Consider the following 18,637-nt stretch of genomic DNA (forward strand, 5'->3'; position numbering starts at 1 on the left):
CCCATCAAGCACCTGAGATATTATTGACCTCTTATGCAGGTTGACACTGCTGCTTGATGTTGATAATGATGATGATGATGATGCAATTGCTGCTCAACAACTTTCTGTGCAATATCACCAACACCAACAACTTAACCAGTTAACCTTGTGCACTTATTCAGTCCCAAATAAATCCTATGATTCTGTCTTTCCTGCTGCCTAATCCTGTATGCACCTGTGCCTTTGTCAGCAGAGTAAACTATCGCCTGCACCTGATCCAAAGTCAACAGCAACTGCTCTGTGACCCATGGCCTCTGATATCTGCAGTGCCACTGTGCATGCTTCCTACTGCTGTGTGGCACATGGACACACTCCCTACCACAGGAGTAAGTCATGGAGGAAGTATTGCAGCTGATGTTTCACTTGGAGAAGTCCTGTTACGCAACAGCTTAGCATTTACAGAAGATAAGAAAAACCTGCTCCCAGAGCCCAAGCAAACACAAAACCACCTCTGCCATCCCTCGGAGATGGTCTGAAGCAGGAGGCAAGGCCATGCTGCAGTAAGGGTGTCCCTGAAGCAGTCACACTGCATATGGCTGAAGTGATGATCCTGTAATTTGAGTGCGAGAAAGAGCCTGGGTGAGTGTCCAGTCACGGGATCACACACACTGGCCAGGAAGATGCTAAAAGTTTCCAAACCTGCTCCAAGTACGATAATGTGTAAACAGCTTTGTGTTCTCCATGGTAGAAGAGCAGGTAAAGCAAATTTCAAGTACTCATGCATACTCACACTAATGCATGTACATAAATATGTCCTAAGAAATATTAGTCACTACATATCATTTTTGTCTAATCAGACTAATAACACTAAGGAAGACTTCTGACTGGAGAAAGGCTCCAGCTACAATCTAGAGATAGCTCCAAAGCTGAATAAAGAAATGGGACTCAAAACAAAATAAGAAATAAAATAATAATAATAACAATAAAAGTAGTAATAATAATAAAGGGAAAGAGCAAAGACAGGTGATCCAAGATCTGCAATGGCTACAAATAAGGAAATGATCAAATGACTCAGGACTCTAGTCTTGGAAACAGATGACTGAGGGATGTGCCAGAAACATGTAAAATCACAAGTGTCATGGAGAGGGTAGTCTGGTACCAATTTCGTACTGCATCTACCAATTCAAACATGAGCGCTATCAAATGAAGCTCCAAATAAGAACTCAAACTGAACTAGAAGGTGTAGTTCTCATTAAATGGGTGGAATTCCTTGCAAGGAACATCAAAGATGCTAAAAGTTGATATGGACTTAAGCAGCAACCAGATCACCTCTTCCGAAATTCTTCCCTAGATATTCTCTTGAGTTTACCGGTAGTTTGGTGTAGGAATATTTCTTAATTCTGGATAAAGAACAAAAACAATCTCCCACATCATAAATTTTAATGTCAAGTTCCCTGAATCTGGGGAAGTTGCAGGTGTCAGACTGCTTGAAGTGCTAGTAATGAGGTTCCCTCTCAAAAACAGCTTTCACGATCAGAACGCCTCCCTGTCAGGTAAGTACCACAAACACTGTGTTGGGCTGTGTGAATCCTTGTTCTGACCTAGCATAGCCACTCCTATGTTCACCCAGCCCCATGGTATCTCTGTTGATTATCAGAATCTACTGATACCGACTATTCACATCAGCTCCTTTCACTATCTAACTCCACACACCCCTCTGCTTTGGCACCCCCTTGCTAGGCATTAAAGAAGAAGATAGAAGATACATGGCCACTGCAGGCTTGAGTGCCACAAGCCTTTGCTTCCTTTCGAAGTTAACATTTAGAGACAGCTCCATGGTGCTCAGTAGCAGTCCAAGGTTTGAAAAATGGACGCTGTTAGTCTGTAAAGGTACTAAATTGGGAACCTAGACATTATATAGGGCAGAGACTGGCATTCCTGAAGAACAAGCTAAAAAGCCCCACTGGGTGGGGAATTACTTACAGGCAGCCAACAGAAGATAATTTTATTTTAAGGAATACACTTATTTAAGGAACACACAGGCCCACTAAGGGCCACTCTCTCTGGAGCTTAGACACAATAAATGCTTCCAATGGATGAAGACACAGATCCTAAAAGGCAAATGAGCCTATCTGGAACAAGCCATAGGTGCTGAAATAAACATTCATAATAATACTCAACTGCCTATGGTCTACCTTTGAAAGTTACCCAGGTTTTATAATCTCTCTCCTTAGCTAATGTCTATCTTGATTGCACAGGAACTGTCAATGGGGTATTTTGGATCTTGCCCTTAACACAAATGTCTTGAAAGGAGAATCAGTCAGCTACATAGAAAAACTCTGATGAAAACATAATTAAAGCAGATGGAAATAACTCCATTGGGCATCGTACTCTGGGAATACATGAACCTTATGGAGTTTGTGGTTTTGTGAACCTAAGGGATTTTTAAACTCTCTGAGGGCTTACAAAATGAATTTCATTTCTTTTTTACTGTGTCATTTAAACTCATAGTTTATTTTATTTCATATAAGGATTATTCAATTTTTTTAAAACCACAAAAAATGTTTTTCTAGCTACAGACAATCATGTGCAATGTATTAAGGACAGAACAGCCTCCAAGTCCAAGGTTTGGCACAGTCTCAGTCCTAAACACACACACTCACAAAAATTAGGATTTTTTTCTTTCACTCCTCTGCTGCTTTCCCAGGGTGTCTCTTTCTTTTTCACACTGTCAGCTCTCTGACTGTTTTCTCACCTTGTTTTTCACCATATATACTTGTCTTCTTCCTTTTTGATAGTCATCCTTAAAGATATAAGTAAAATGTGCTCCCAGTAATGCTGAAATCAACATCAAAATTTTAATGAATAGTATTTCAGCAGGTTTGAAATCTGTCAGAATGATTTAGCCCATGGCTAATAAGAACAAGATGTTGTTGGATTATTTCCAGCACTGTCTCTTGTAAGTTTATCGCTTCTGATTCAGAAGCACTGCATTTTGAACAACACCTTCAAACAGTATTCACACAAATAAAGTTTAAATTTGTTTGGGTGTTTTCATGCTCCCATTTGCATTTACTTACCATTAATATGCCAATATGTGCAGTGATGACAGAACTGGTCAGGCTAAGAAGCTGATTTTAACTAAATACATAAACAATTCAATAGTTGGGAAGAACCTAGAGATCAGTATATTTCTAACAAACTTGAGATAGCCGTAAACAGTTAATGGGGATTTCTTTAAGAAAAAGAAATCTAAAAATCAATACAGGTACGTACCAGTAAAATACTCAGCACAAATATTGAGCATTCTCTTTTTCAGAAACATGGTTGAAATACTGGCTTGTTCAGCTACTCTGAAGCAACAGCCCAACCTCCAGGGTCAGCAACCACCAGCAGCAGGAAGAACTTTAAACCCAGCTTCTATCATGTGGTACATCATTGGTAATGGCACACACCTCAAATCTTACCTATCCTCATGCAAAAGCACCTTAAAATCTAAGAGGTTTATTTGACATTATTCATCCCAGGATACTGGAGTAGCATCATAATACTTGTGTGAAAGATGGATCAAAAGCCACTGGTTTTTAACTGGCTTCCTTCCTTAGAGACAGGTAATTGAGAGTCCAACAGCATCTTCCAAGTAGTAAAGAAGACTTGAACATTTATAAAGCAAGGTAACCTCCAAAGAATAGTAAATAATGTGCCATTAGAGGCATAAATTTCACAAATTACATTTTTTACTGAAAAAGTAAACAGAAGGTGCATTTTCACACCCGCAAATGCTGTTGTACCCAAGCCTGGTATGCACAGAGGATGCAGTTTATTCATTCTTTCTTGTGCCACAAAATATACAGTAGTTCACAGGCTGCAGTGATTCAAATTTCCGTATTTTGAAAGATTGCAACTGCTTCTCCAGATTGTAAAATAAAATCCTTTTCGTGTGCCCTAATGCAGAGCATCCCAATGCCGACCAGCAGATGATCAGAAGCATCTCAGTGCTGGCCACTCTGCACTGGTTTAAACATTCAGGGAAAAAAAAAATTAAAAAGTGAGGTTTGCACTGATTTTTAGCACAATTTATTATAGACTTGTGTACATATAGAAGCATTTGCTGCATCAAAACTACATGCAGAAACCAAGTAAGTAGATTTTAGATTTGAATTTACTTTTTGTTGCATTTTTAAGGAAAAGTTCAACAATATAGAGCAATCTATTCTCAGCTTGCAGTCTTTTAAATTATAGTGATAATCTCTCTGTTATTGACAGCAGTGTTAGCATTCGCTTCTTACTGTGCTCCCTGGAAGTCCTTGGCAGAAATCAGGATTCTGCCTATCTAGATTCTGCAAACAGGATGTCGTGAAGAAAATCAGTATTAACTGTGATTATTAAAGTCAGCTGTAACCAGAACCACTGCTTAAAGGAAAATTTTGGAAAATCTTAGACACACAGTCAAACTAGCTGCTCTGGCCACTTCTGTGGTAGCTGCTTAGCATGTATTTTTGAAACCTTTAGTTGCTACCTCTGGCTTTAAACTGGAGTCTCTCTTCCTGTTAAAATCCCAAGATACAGAATCAACAGAAACAATGGAAGTGAAGAGGATGTTATTCTGCTTCATAAATTATTAACTGAACACAGAATATGGGTAGAGGCAGCACTAAAATATAAGCAAACCACAGTTTTATATATTGCAGGCAGTAAACTGTCTATTTCTAAAAAATACTTTCTTTTTCTCTAGAAGCAGGAGGTTGTAAGTGCAAACAAATGGTAAAACTACTATGAACAAAACAGGAAGAACTAGGGGAAAAAAATAGTGGAGTAGTCTGTCTCTTAAATAGCTAAACACCACCTTGCATTGGTGTACTTGCATAACCTCAAGCCCCTTTATTATTAAGAAATGAATGTAGATAATTTCCTTTACAAATATGACAGCCAGAGTATTTCTGTATTACTACATAAAAGGTTCCTTTCCTTTACAAAATGCCATGACTCCAGTTAGCAAACAATAGTTTTATAAACTTGTTACCCAATCTCACATGCAAAGCAATAAAACTTGTGATAAATTGCTCTTGCTCCATAAAGTCTCCTACAAATAAATGTCTTTTGACAATAAAGAAGCAATATCCCTCATCCCCTCCTCTGAATGTGTGTTAGTTTTGCAGTATTTCTGTGCTACAATGAATCTACAGCAAAGACTTGAGGTGAGGGCACATATTTCACAAAATACGAAACAAAATGCTTACATTGTAAATTCCTCCATACCCACAGTTACAAGAGACGTGTAGCAGCTTGCTGCTCTGCTGTAGGAGAACCTACAACACATATGCAAGACAATGAAAAAAAACCCAAACATGAAACATTTTACCACCTTGATCTTGCAAGTTGTTGAGGCACTACCAATGATTTCCACTGGAACATTTGTGCTTAAAAATAAGAACGTGCTTGAGAGCTTTCCTGAATCAAAGCCAGAGAATTCGACTTCTCGCAGCATTTGTATTTCTCCTCATTTGAAAGCACAAAGATGATCATGGCACTTTCCTCAGCTGCTTTAACTAGTTGATATGTTCTAGATCTAAGCAAGTTAGAAAAACATGCTTTTCTTTTTGCTTAAAACTCTGCAATACTTTTCCTGTGTGCCCAAATACTTCAAAGAAAACTCCTTCTCTGCCTAACCTGAAAAGAATTCATTGACACATTATTATATATGATAACTAATTAAAGTGGGTACTTTGAGTATGTGTCTTGCCATATGCTTCATCTGATTGCATTTGAGCTCCCTTGACTTTTTAATCAAAAAGGGAAACAGATTTATCTATGGTGAAAACATGACACAATTACCAAATCTGACATACTTTCTCGAATCCTTAATGAACTTTTTGTACCTAGGTTTTACTACTATTGTGACTCATCTTCCTGGCACAGAGATGTCATCATGTTTATGACCCCACGTTTTCTTTTTCTTGCCTCAGCTTCCGTTCTGGCTTTAGCTGAACAGTTTAATCTTAGACTTTCCCCATTGCTTCCTGTGTTAAATCGGTGTTGCCGAGAACTCTGCTGATCTCTTGACCTCTAGCATTCATGTTTCCTACATATTGCATAGTCATTATTAAAATATAAAAAAAGATATTTTCTTGGAAACATTTTTGAGATGGTTGAAGTATTTTGGACTCTTGCCTGTTAGGAATCTTCCAACACAGATTACGATAAATCAGTGTTTGGCCAGCTGAACTATGATTATTGCTCATGTTATAGGTGATCTCAAATGTTCCCATTCTCAAATTACTGGGATTTACTGAAGCAGGAGCTTCACAAATACAGGAAGAAACAGTACAAAAGACCTCACTGTTATCCAGATTATACAGGTTTTAAAACTTTACCTGAAATGACACATGACTTTCATCAATGAACAAAGCTGCAACGGTTCTCACGCTCTTGGCCGGGTCAAAACAGCTGGTGTATAAGAGCAATTTTTTACAGATATTAATTCAATGCTTTACCTTTTATGCTCCTAAGTAGCAAATTTCAAATGCAAGTGGCCACAACAATTAGATTTAATATATCATACTGCAATGTTCATGGGATCTGAAAGTCAAAGAAAAGATTTGGATGCTCTTGTTTTTTCATGTTGAAAAGCACAATAACTGTGTCTATTTTCAGACCATTTGTCTTTGAAAAGTTGAAAAAAAAAGTCCCACCTGTGCCCAGTCATCTTCAGTCTTCCAAGCAATTTCTGGAACATTTTAATGCATTTATTCTAGAATAATTTTAGACATTATTGCCTCAATGACTGCTTTGCTTGGCACTGGCTTCTGCAGCAAAACCAGTTTAAGAAACCTGGGTTTCTCCTCTTTCACCACACCAGTTTGCTGCCCCCACAGCAATCCTCATGGAGCTGTTAGTGAGACTCTTAGAGAAGGTGAATTGCAGAAAGGATCTAGGTCATGAGAAAGCCTGGAGAGGATGATATATTGTGGTGTAGGGGCAGAAATGAGAGACGAGCAGAAGAGGCACGTGTAAGGAGGCAGGATTCCTTAAACTGGCATTATCTTCTTAACACAGACTGACATCCTGAGAAATCCCCTCCAGTGGCTGAGGAGCAGCTGTGCGGACGTGTGAAAAACTGCTCCAAGTTCCTATAAAACCTTCAGTGAAGGTGAGAAGTCACCATGTTTTTAGCAGTAGTTGTGACTTCCAAAGGCAAGTTAATCACAGGCTTTTAAATTGGTTACAAACTTATCCCCCACCACCTCAAAGCCTGCAAATTACAGCTAAAAAATTCCTCCTTTTCTTGGGAATGTTTGTTCCTTTAGGTGTTTTGATGCTGCTATTTCATTGATGCTGCTGCCACCTCACACTTTTTTCTTAACTGAAAAATGCACTGAAGGTGAGGCTAGATTTAAAGAAAGCCCTGTCAGATAAACTTCTCTGGCTATGGCACATCCAGAGTCAGTGTTACCTATACAGACTTGCCCAAGCTGCTCTTTCTGGCCTCCATCCTGGGTGAGGTGCCACTGCATCCATAGTCTCGTCTAACCCAGTTCTGTCAAATTTGATTCAGGTTTTGTTTGTTTGTTTGTTTTTTAATCTCCCACTAGGAAGTATTTAAAGTCACTCAAATCATTTTGACAGAATAACGTTAGTGAGTAACCCGACATTCAGTTCTGATGGAGACTGGAGCTAGGTAGGGGGATAAACACTTACAGCTGGAAGAAAGTTGCAGCCAGGTGACAAAAGCCTGTGTAAGTCAGTCCTTTCACCACATTAGCAGATGCCATAAATAGGTGGGCTAGTGCCATATAGGCTAACAAAGCCAGGCCTAACCCTTCAGTTACTACTAACTCAGGCTTTTCAGTCAGTCAACAGCACCTGGTACTCAAGAACAGGTAAACAAGAATGTTCTAGTCCAAACAGTATTTGGATTTGGGGATAAAAGATGAAAGAATAACAACAAAAAAAGAAATCTGAACTTTTATTTACACATCACGAAGTGGGGAAAAAAAAAAATTCATTTAAGTTTCAGCTTTTCATTTCAAGTAACAGTAGTGCTTGAAATGCAAAATATTAGCTCTGAATGAGAGTTGCAAAAATATGGGGCAAGTTAGTCTCTTAGGTTACACATTTCCTAACTTTAATAAACCATGGAGAGACCACTGCCTTATCTTATTGTCTTGGATTTCTCAATTTCCTTTTTCCATCAAATATGCTTCTGTTGTGGTCATATGTCATTGATTTGGTAACTACATTTGCTCTCTTCAGACTAGCCTTGTATTGAGCAAACCTTGAGTTAAATCCAGGTCAACCCATTCAAACTGTGGCTCTGCCAGAACTCAGTATATTTTATGCCCAAAATCACTTATTAATTATTCTAATGTTTGAGGTACTACTGAATTATTCTGGTTTTACTATGCTGATGCAATGCAGTGTCACTCAGTCAAGAAGAATATCAGCATAAAGCAAAACAGTGCTTTTTATATCAAGCTGTATTGTTCACCGAGTAACACAGCAGCAAGAATCAGCCTCTATGAATCAATTATATCTTAAGGGAAAATTACCTGGTTGACACATCATTTTTTAGGGTAATTTTTCCATGCCTTACTCTTTTCAAAGGAAATACAGGGCTATACTTTAGAAACCATGTAATACATTGCATGTGTAGTATTTGGTAACTTTACTTGCATTAAATAAGCAAGTACTCATAAAGAGCCATTGCAAAAATCTGAGTTTGGTCTCAGGAATCTCGTCTTGCCTAAAACAAAGGAGTTATGTATAACTGTGCATTATTTTTGCAGCTAATTTCAAGGCCAAAGAGAGCAAAACATATTAAAATGTTTCCTTGTGGATCTCAACTGTTTCAAATGCTGAGCTGAATGACAGGGTCAATGCACATGCAGCTCAAAATATTTATTTTCTTGGTCATTTGGCCTTGGAAAAGAGTGCAATCATTGTTAGCAAGAACAGCAAATTCATTTTTATCATGAGTTTAGAGAAGGAAAAATTTTACAGGAAGCTCTAAGAAAGAACAGCAGTTTTCCCAACAAAATATATTGTCAAAAGACCATTCTTGTAAAGTATCTCTTTATTGGAAGTTATTGAAAAAAAACAATTGTAACAGAAATGTAGTTTAAAACATGTGAAATTTGAAAAAACTGCTCTGAAACTGAGCTATATTTGGTGGCTTATTTCATGGAGAAGCAGTGATGAAAGCAAAAAAATCCTTGTCAGTATTTTTTGAGAAAAATACGATTTCCTAATGAAACATGTCATTTATAGTGTTTAAGTGAGAGAAAGAATTATGCTTTCAAAAGTGAAAATTAACAAGATTTTCTGTGAATAAGAAAACTTAAACACCATGGTTTTCTCTGAGCACTACAACACCTCTAGTTCCTGCATGTTTGTCCCAAAAATACTTCTACTACCTGCTTACATTTCTAACTCTTTCTTTCTTCCCCTCCACTTAAGAATGCCCTTCCATTTTTTAGAGAAACTAGGCCAAACTCAATTTAATTCTTCACAGAACAGTTTGAATTATGAAAATATTTTTTAAAACTTCTAGTATGATTATATAGAGTTGATTTCTACATTCACAAGCATAAAGATGGAGGTACTGGAGCAAATACAACTCTCCTGGTTCTGTGGAAGAACCACTGATGCTTCAGGCTATTGTCATTTCAGCTTTGGGCTTTATGAGGACCCTCTACAGCGCTGTTGCTGAAGAGGCTCAGACCTCCCCAGATCTGGATGGTTTGACACAATTTCACTTGAACTCATTCAAGTCGTGGCGTATCAGTGGAGGAACCACCATCTGTTCACACCACACCTGTCCTGTGAGCTGCAGTAATGAAGAGTCACTGACAGGACATTCCATAGCCATTCCACTGTACCGTACTTGTCCCAGATATGGCACTTCCCAGTATTTTTGTTAATGGTTTGCACAATGGAATTAATAGCACTCATATCAGCTTTGCAAAGGATGCAGTGCTTGGAAAAGCTGTAAGACCTATGCAGACCACAGGATTTGAATTCATAAGGATGAACTGAACAAAGAGAGAGGATGCATTGCCAAAATAAGATGCATCTGGTCATTAAATGGAATGTGTTTCACTATGGACAAATCCAAAGCATAACACTTGGGAATAACTGACTGAACAAATATAAAATGGGGATGAATGGACAGAGGGACAAATGGGATAAGAGATGGCAATGGGTCACAGAAGAACGTGTGCCAGCAATGCCACAAGGTTGCAAGAAAAGCAAATATCATCCTCAGAAAAGGTCAATAGAAAGACTTTTTTCAGACGGAGTACTATCTTCAGTCTGAAGCATCATTTCCAGGTATGCCAGGAATCAAATGGTGAGAGAACAGAGGAGAACAGGGAGAGCTCCCTGAGCCTGGGAAACATTGAAAGGACCAGGCTCTTCATCACCTACAAATGAGAAGACTGTGGGGAGACATGATAATGGTCTTCAGATGTGTAAAAGGCGACTGCGCAGAGACCAGACAGTAGTGGACTTAAATTACAACAAAGGGAGAACTAGACTAACCTCTGCCAAGAATGATTTAGTCATCCATGTCCTGAGAACAGAGGATGAACTAGATGTCTTTTAAGAGCTACTTTGTCTTTTTTCTGTGACTCCTTTAATGTAACGTTCAATAAAACCTTTTAATCGCTCCAGAAGCAAAATACAAACTTTTCAGCACATTTGGAGCCTTCTTTTTGAGTGAATGTTTAAGTTAACCTAGTACTCCCCAACTAAAAATTACTACTGCTAAATTAAAAAAAAGGAAAATATGTCTACACCAACTGTGAGAAGAGGTAGAAAACAGAAATATGACTTCTTAGGAAATAATTTTTAAAAAATTAAAAATAAAAAATAAGAGAGGAAACAGTAACAAAATGATTGCTCACAATATTGATGACCGTGTTAATGCCTGACAGCTGTGTGTGAATACTATACTAAAGACCTGTAAAAACTTGCTTCAAGACAAAATGAATCAACAAGATTTAGCAAAATAACTATTTCTTCCATAGACACAATGTTTTAGCATAAAGTATTCACCTCATCCTTAAAGTAAAATTTTTTCCCACAGAAGAATTTTAGCTACAGAATTAGAACAGATTAATTATTGTAACTATTTTACCATCACCCACCAAAGGAAGGAGACCAGATCCTTAGGCTTCCAATTGTCCACAACCTGCTCTTTGGACTCCAGACTTGGTGTTGCTTTTTTTTTTTTTTTTTTTTTTTTTAATTCATCTGATAAAATTCTAACCAGGGTTTTAAATTAATTACGTCTTTACTTGGGAAAATATTTCCTGGTATTGTCAAAGTTGGCAGAAGAAAAGAAGTTACAGCTTTTTGTCAAATACTTCTCCTGTACAGAAAGAACATCTTTGTCACTGATTTCATCACAAGTGCACATCCACAGGAAGTCATAATTAGGCTTTTTATTTTAGAGGAAGGATTGCACAGATAGTTTGGAAAAAAAAGTCTGTGATCAGCTACAGGCAATAGCAGACTATTAGCAGAAAACCTGCCTCAGTATGGACTCTGCCTTGCCCCACTTGTACGGTAGCATTCAATGTTAATCAACATCTGCACCTCATTTACACAACTGTTATCTTAGTGAGTACAACCCCATAAGAGTTTGTCATGCTTTGCAACGGCGAAGGACAAATTTTACAACATGATTTTGATAAGCACTCAAGCTGAGCATTGAAACAAAGGTCTGTAAGACATACACAGTGAAGAATATGTTTGAGAGTCAGGTGGAAAGATAGAAAGAGGGAAGGAAGGAAGGAAGGAAGGAAGGAAGGAAGGAAGGAAGGAAGGAAGGAAGGAAGGAAGGAAGGGAGGAAGGGAGGAAGGGAGGAAGGGAGGAAGGGAGGAAGGGAGGGAGGACCACCAGAATAGAGTTAATGGAGTTAGAATTTCAGACTTTGCATATGCAGAAAAAAAAAAAAAAGGATTGACCAAGATCCTGTGTAACTTGTGTAACTTGAAGCATGTAAATAAATCTTAAACTTCACAGTAACTATTTACTACATCCAAAATATGGAATATCTTCTTCAATAATATATTATCATAAAGATCAGAAGCAGCACAGGAAGACCAAAGGTTAGTTATTTAATGTTTCATTTCCATTGGAAATAGGAGATTTATAAAATGAGAAAGACAAGAATATCACTTACTGCCCACATATTTTTTTTATTTATAGGACTGGAGAATAGTGAAATACTACACTTAGGAATGCATATGTCATTATGAAACCCTATGTCAGCTCATCTCGGGAAACTTTTACACTATTTGCCTGTATATTTAGGCACAGTATTAACACTATCTGATTGTAGAAATTAATGAAAATTATTAGAAACAATTAATTTTAAATTTGAGAGTTCTTACCCTTTGTCTTTTAAACATGCCTAGCATAAGCAACACTTGTTCATTTGTCAGAAAAAATGAAGAGTTTTGTTAGCCTTCACTCTCTTGCAGCTTCAGTAGTTTTAAAGGAGGTAATATTTGTATTTGAGTACTTAAACAGAAAGATAAGTTTAAAATGTTCTACCCCACACTGGGCATGATAAAATATGAACTTGGTCCTGATTCTAATATCTGTATGCCTGTGAGGAACCTGCTGGCTCCACGGATTGCCGGGACATACATGCCCCACTGAGTGAAGTCAAACCATAAACAAAAGTAAAGCAGATCCCATCATCCTTTGTGTCTTCTCCTCTTCCCATCATTTGCTCCCCTGAACACACCGTGTATCTCAACTGCAAGCACAGTTACCAGTAACCAGATGTTTGTGATCACAAATTTAGTGAAAGATACTCTGCCCAGAGCTGACGTGATGAAAGACATGTGAGCTTTCCTCATGCATTTCATGCAAAACAGCTTGTGTTGTTTAAAATTATCCTGGAAAGCTATTGACTTTGTACTGAAACAAATGAGGAAACTTCCCAGCCAGTTTGGCTGTGGGAGCAGTAACACCCCAGTGCAGCACAACCTTTCCACAGCAAGTTTCTTATCATGACATTAATGTGTGTTTGGAACCTGAGACCTTGCTTGGCTCAGAAGGATTACAGCTTCAAAGACAGTGGCTAGGAAGAACTGACTGAAGGAAATCCAACTGCCTGCCCACTCAGATTTGCACTACCAATTATACTATCTGTTCGGCATTCCTGTGCGCCTAGCTTCTACATGATTATCCACAGATAGATAAAAGGCTAAATTAGTCATACAAGTTCTGATAAAGTTTAAAAGAATCACAGATTGGTTACTGCAGCTGCATACATTATACAGGCACATAAAAACAAGAATATTTGTAACTTCTACCACTGAAATATTTTTTCAATAATTATGTGGTCTAATACAGCAATGATCATCTACATATGGTAGTGTTTATTTATCTATTTGTGTGTACAGAAGCATGAAACCTGATAAGACAGTATTTTAAAGTTCTACAACCCTATGTGCTTTAAAAATAAAAGTGTTTGCATAGTACTGTTAATTCACTGGAGTAGAACTCTCCCTGTTTAATTCATTCAATAATAAGGAAAAAAAAACTTCAGATAAGATATTACAATAAATGTACTGGCATGTCTTTCACTCTATAAACTAATGTAACACCTTACTATTCTTCAATACTTTTAGCTTGTGGATTTATGATGGTTAGGAAAGAATAACAGCTATACTTTTATATGCAAAGGCTGTTTCCTGAATGCTGGGTTTAGATGCTGGCATAGAAACCTGTTAACTAAGGTATGCATTCAAAAATAGATCATCATAATCTACTACCATATCATCTTCATCATAAGCAGCTGAAGGTTCAGACTTACTTAATCTTTTTTCAAGTGTAGCACTGAGTAAGAAAGTATTTTGTTTACCTGAAAAAACTTGTAGTGACTCCACACAAAGAGAGTCACAAACCTTTCTGTGAATTACTGCAGGGTTTGGGGCCAAATCCTTGGTGAAGATCTTTGACTATGAGCAAAATATTACTATGTAAATACAAAATCCCTACAGTAATAAAAGGTATCTTGAAGTGCTATAAAATTTTGGAATAAAAGTTTATTTCTGCTGCATGTACTGAAAGTTGTCATGAAAGATACAGCCAAGTAGCATGAAGCTGTATTGGTCTAGGAGTGAAAAATTTTCATATATCATGAAGATGCACATAGAAGCTGGGTCTGAGGCTATGCTTTTGCCAAGCTGGTCAATGAAGTCAGTCACTGTCAAGAAACGAGACAGATACATTTTGCCCCAAGGGAGGATGAGCTAGAAGCCTATGGGAACCCCAAGACAGGCAGGCAGAGACCACCAGCACCCCCAGCAACAGGGTAGCCCCTCACTCTGGTAGGGGCCAGGGTGATGGGAGGGTCACAGTTCCCCAACAGACCCAGACACAGGTACTGAGCTAGGTCCATGGTCCATCCAGGGGGTGCAGCCAGGTGTTCCTGCAGGAGAGCACCAGGGCCAAGGCTGACTATCACATGAGTTCAAAGTCCAGTCAGGAAACAAGGCTGTCTATAGTGTAGGTTCAAGGGCCCCCCAGGAAGGCAGCCAGCAAATCCGCACTGCAAGAGACAGAGATGGATGCAGATCCACACAAGCAAGAGTGGGATGCCCAGACCTGAGCTTAAATAGGCAGGGTGTGAATGGGAGTCCCAAGGAAGCTGGGCAGGGCAGCTACAGCTTGTACAAAACACAGATTTCACCACTCATTTACCTGCAGAGGGAGGTCTCTTACAGGAGCCCACTCTCAAGCAAAGGGCCAATATCCTGACTCTGGCACTAGCTCATGGCCAGTCAGCATCCAGGTCCTACCCTGTGTTCTTCCCCCCATGACTCAGAGGGATTTTGTTACAACAGCAAAGGGCTGACAGGATAAGGAGTATGCAGAGGTATGGCCCATTCTGGGTTGCCAAAGACCTTAAGGGACATTGGAAACACATGAAAAATGAGCCCAAAAGGGATTTGTGTCAGTCACAGATATTCTTACACTAAATGGTCCTTCAATTTTTGGGAAGATAGTGTACAACCATTTTGCACGAGTGACTGGCGACAAGATTATACACATGCAGGAAAGAACTCAGCCTAGGGCACACTGCAGTATGGGGTCCATGACAAGATCTCAATGGAAATTTAGTAAACAAAGTGATGATCTGGTCTCTAGGTGAGTCTGTGGCATCTCTGTAACTCCTAATAAGCCTTCCTCCACCTCTCTCCTCACTTTTTTTTATCAAGCCTTCCTATAGGTTCATTTCAAAACTTTTCATAGAATCAAAAACTACAGAGTAGTTTTTCTGTATCATTGAGGTTTGGCAATGTGCCAATCTGATCTGAGAACTAATGGTCCTGGACCTGAAGCAGAATGAGAGAAGTGAAGCAGACAAAGAACAACAGAACAAAACGTTACTTGCCTGAATGTAGGGGAACTAGACAGAGAGGGGTGGAAAAGCAACACTGTTAGTTCTGTTAAATTTTCTACACGTATGTATGATTTTCCTTAGGTCAGTTATTCTCTCTACTGTGATATTGTCCTACAAATCTGTAAGAGGAAAAAATTCTAAATTTTTCTGCTCTCTGAGATCATTGTGGCCACAGTCAGGGTCACCAAGTTTCTATTTGACCACGAATGGTATTTGTTACATACAATTCCAACAATATTAAAATAAAGAATATAACGTTTGGGGAAAAAGTATAAATTATAGGTAAGTCTAGTACACCGATATAATAATTAACCTACACTTCTCTCATCCTGTAGCAAAACTTTTATTTATATTATCTCAACAATTTTGTTTCTCTGTGAGACTTTTCAATTTCAGACTGTTAACTAGAAAATCATATCAAATTAGATCATGGCCTTGAGGAGTTCTGTAGACTAACATGACATTAAAAATAAATTGGCAATCAGAACAGAAAGAAACAAATTGTGTATCATAATAGTGTTCCCTAGCCACAATTGACTCCAAAGTTCCATTAAAACCATGTTTCTCTTTTTAAATATATTACCTATTTTGACATTAATTAGTGGATCTACTTAAAAATATTTAACCATATTGTATTTTAAATGATGTTAAATTTCTGATGAAGGGATTCTATTCCTTCCTGTAGCTTCCTTATTCATTAACAGAAGCGAGTATCACCTCCTTAAGCTTGTCTGCATGTGCTTACCTGTGCCAGTCAGTGTACTGTATGTGGAATAAAAAAGGAGAGTTTGTGATCTAGACTTTCCGTGTTTCTTAATTTGAGGTAGTTGTCAGTTATATGTTGTTCCACATATGTGCCAAACACGAGTTAAACTTAAAAAAAAATTGTTATGTATTCTATACAAGCTAGTTATTTATAGAACCATTGGTATTTTTAAATTCTTCAGATTAATACAATTTATAGTTACTTTTTGATGTCATACCACAAAGAAAGTGTAATGTCTCTTAGTACAGCATATCAAAATCCCATGTCAAATTTCAGGGACATTATTTCAACATACTTCATCACAAATACAGTGACATGAAATCTACCAAATCTACTTCTGCAAAAACTGTAGTACATGCACAAAATCATGCACATGAAGACCATTTGACTATTCAGATGAGTAACTTCCCCACACTGTGAAGTCTCAGTATCATGGCAACTGAGGTATCCATGGGCTACAAGAAAATCCAAATGACCTGAATCATATCACAATTTTTTTTTCAATCCAAAGAAGGCCATCAGAAGAACATCGTAATAAGCACTTCCACAGCAGCAACCAAATAATTGCAGTCACTCTTTCCCTGCTGAATGCCATGACGAAAATTTTTATGGAATACCACAGGAGTAAAATAAACCTCAAAAAATTGTGCATTTACATGCCAAATGACAGTAAAATTGTTATTGGTCAAAGGTAAATTTCTATTTCTGTTAAAAGATTATACCTATGCATTTAACAAAAAAAAGGCAAATGAATGGCTAAACAAAACATGAAGAGCTGTGCTGTTTATGGAATAATTCTGGTTCTAATAGCAACATAAACTAACTACTTAAAGGATTTTAAAGCAAGTAATAGCTGCAGATATTTCTGTAAATGTAAACTGGATTCTGCTTGTCATACTCCAAACACATACTTAAAAATTCAAGGAAAAGCCAATTTAAAACATCATATATGAAGGGGAAATAAACATATTGAATATATTTATGGTTCCACAATAAAATCTCCCTATATTTTTAAAGAGGAAAACAATATTTACAGCTTCTTGTAATTTATTTTGGACTCACAAACTATTGAATACATGTTATATATTGATATTATAAACTGTAGATTATTTAGGCTTAGACTTAATCACTCTAGTTACGTGCATATCTTTCTGAGCTCAGGAAACATTGCCAACAGAGAGTTCCATGTCTCTCTCAGATCTATTACTACTCATATATTCAGACAAAATTTCCTCTGAATAACTGCATTGCAAAACTGCTAGTTCAGCACATTGAAATGAATACTACTATATTATTTTCTTTAATAGCGAATCATTACTGCCAGTAAATAATTTAACGTGGATAGATTTTGATTTGCCCTACATGGCTGCCTAAACACATTTCGATTCAGCTGCTTATAGCATTTTCAGTGAGGTTAGCTATAATGCTGTGTCATACTTTCATTTCCTAAGTAAGGGGCGTTACACAGCTCGCCTGATACACAGGCAAGAAAGTCTACCAGTTCTTAGTAGAAACAAGGTTGTCAATCATTGGTGAAAGTGTGACTCAGCAGCCACTTATTCTGCAAAAGCACGCTGCACACAGGAGATAAACAGCAGGGGGATGTCTTTACAGCACATCACTTGTCTGACATGCGTATAAACAAAAATGTCCTTACCACCATACAGAATTTATGTAATAATTTTTTCACTAATTTATTTCAAAGCTTCTCTTTGCATACAAAGAAGACTGTATAAACTAGGTTATTTAAACCATTCCCAATTTTTGCCAGGAATTGATCCATGAAGATTTCTTTGACAAAATTAAAGATGTCCATTTTGTTCACCTAAAAACTGTACACACTAAGATAGGACAGTGATTTTTCTTCCCACAGGCAATGAGTTTACAAATTTGACTCATAATTATTTACAACTAAAAACCATCTTTCAAAAATAAAATAATAAATGGCTACAAATTTTCTACACATGGACACCAGCCAACTTAGAATACTCAGACCTACAGCAAACAATCTAAAAAGGTGAGGGAAAAGTCCTTCCTCAGAACACAGAGAACACACAAGCATGAAAACAGAACAACTGCAAAAAAGGTTGTGGTAAAATCTGCTTGCTGACATTTTATGAGAGACTCCAGGTCTAAATTTCATTCTCTAACAAAGGAGAGAGCACCTATAACACTTTGAACAATCTTCATTTTCTCTACAACAGGAATCCAGGGGAACCGAAGATATTAAAGTTTCTGTCAGATCGGCTAGGACTCTTTGGCTTCAAGAAAGACAACCATACAACATAGAATAAAGGTGTATAAAACCCTATTCTTACTGCACAAAACATGGGGATCTCAAATGAACTGATCGGGAAGAAGTCTGGGGAAAAACATTAACAAATGGAAGAAGCTTTTATAAATGCTTAAGTAAACGTTGTCACTGCTTATGATAAATATCAAACGGGTTCTAAAGCGATTCAAC

The sequence above is a fragment of the Corvus hawaiiensis genome, chromosome 4 (assembly GCF_020740725.1).
Source record: "Corvus hawaiiensis isolate bCorHaw1 chromosome 4, bCorHaw1.pri.cur, whole genome shotgun sequence".
Lineage (NCBI taxonomy): Eukaryota > Metazoa > Chordata > Aves > Passeriformes > Corvidae > Corvus > Corvus hawaiiensis.